The following is a 1,996-nucleotide window of genomic DNA, read 5'->3' as shown; positions in this document are numbered from 1 at the left end:
TAACTAGTATTTGTTTTTTTTGGTATAACTATCGATTTAAAGGGAAAGCATTCCTTATTATCATAATATTTTTATTCTCATAGCTCAAATACGTGATCTATGAATAAGGATGGAGAGATCTTATATATCTCACTACATCTCTAAAAGAATGATTAAAAGTTTTCTTATAATTCAATCAGTTTGCCATTTTCAAGGTTTCCTAAAAATGCTTTTATCGGATGGCACGATTTAATGTTAACAAATTTTTCGAATTTTAGTCACTATCGTTCTTCTATATCAAATTGATCCCAGATTTTCGTTAAATGAAATATAACAATTGCATCATCAAAGGATGTGATAAAGTAGCAAGTAGTCGTATATTCTTAACATGCTTGAGTTTTGGCCTATGGGTATGGAGTCACCTAAAGAAGGAGGGACTTTACCCCTCTTTCTCTAAAAGTAGGACTTTTCAACGCGAATTCAAATTGATTGGACCCCAAAATGAATATCAAATATCGAGAACCAGCTAAAAAAAAATAGATACAACATTTCCATTTGTTTCCATATAAAACTTAGTAACTAGCATATTAAAATTCTGAAACAGATGCGGGTATTCTTATGCGAATCCGGAAGAAAATAACCATTTAGGGGTCGTTTGATATGAGGTATAAGAAGGTATAGTACTGGTATAAAACTTTAATACTATCTTAATACTTTGTTTGGTTAGCAAACCTGGTATTAGTTATCCCGGGATTAAAATTAGTACCGGGATAACTTATATCTTGTAGAGGGTGGAGTAATTAGTGTCGGGATAACTTATACCTTCTTCTTAGAAATTATGCAATTGTCATTTTTAATATAACATACCAAACAATGGATAAAAAATAATACCATAATAACTAATCTCAACATAACTTATCCCGACATAAGCCGTATTCAAACCAAAAGACCCCTTAATGAGCCATGAATATTGAACTGGCAGGAACCATCGAGCTGTCACCCTGTTCGATTCATATACTCCCAAGTGATATAGGAGTTTCGGGCCAGCCCACTTGGAGTTAACGGCCTACGGAATTCATTTAAAAAATACATACTTGAAGAATTAATTTAAATAATCGTTTACTTAATCGCTTAAACTAAAAATAATAAATAAATATTATATATATATATATATATAATTAATATATAATTTATATATACCGATTAAAAAAATTAAATAATTTGACAGGCTATATGTGTAAAGATCCATCCTCTCTCATTTAGAAACAACTGCAAATAGGGGTGTTCATGGTTTGGTTCGCATCTATTTTTTCCTAAACACATTACGTCGACTATATTTTCAACATAACACTATCAAGTCAATTGCTCTTTGAGAAATCTATCATTTACCAAAATATATTGATGATAATTGAATCAATATGTGATGAATAATTTAAGGATTAAATTAAAATTATTATAGTTTTGTTTTTAACATGAAATGGATTCTTGTACTTAGCAAAAATAAATTACTAATCAAACTAGAATGTAAAAGCAAAGAACTAGATTATTGTAGTAGCAAAGAATTAGACTAACAGTGCAGATACTTTTTAAAAATTTTGTATAAAAATATACATATATAGGTGTAATAATAAATTTTAAATAGCTACTTCTATAGTCGGTTTGGTTTAATTTTTTACGGGTTTTTTATTAAACCAAAACCAAATTAAATTCGAGGTTTTTAAAATTCAAAACCAAAACCAAACCATATAAAAAAAATGATCAACTTTTTTTTTGTCGATTAATTCGATTTTTCGGATTTTTATGAACATCCTTAACTGCAAAACAAGTACTCCTCGCTCCAATTGACTTTCGCTTTTTGATATATCTCAATTGCAGGCGCATTAAGGTGGAGGAGGTCGTGGGGGCTTTGCGTAAGATGAGTAGGAGTAGAGCACCTGGGCCAGACAAAATTTCGGTTAAGTTTTGGAAGTGTGTGGGTAAAGCAGGCTTGGAGTGGCTGACTAGGTTGTTCAATGTA

The sequence above is a fragment of the Nicotiana tabacum genome, chromosome 2, assembly GCF_000715075.1.
Source record: "Nicotiana tabacum cultivar K326 chromosome 2, ASM71507v2, whole genome shotgun sequence".
In the NCBI taxonomy this organism is placed as follows: domain Eukaryota; kingdom Viridiplantae; phylum Streptophyta; class Magnoliopsida; order Solanales; family Solanaceae; genus Nicotiana; species Nicotiana tabacum.
The sequence above is the reverse complement of the archived record's forward strand: the minus strand, read 5'-3'. Positions refer to the sequence as shown.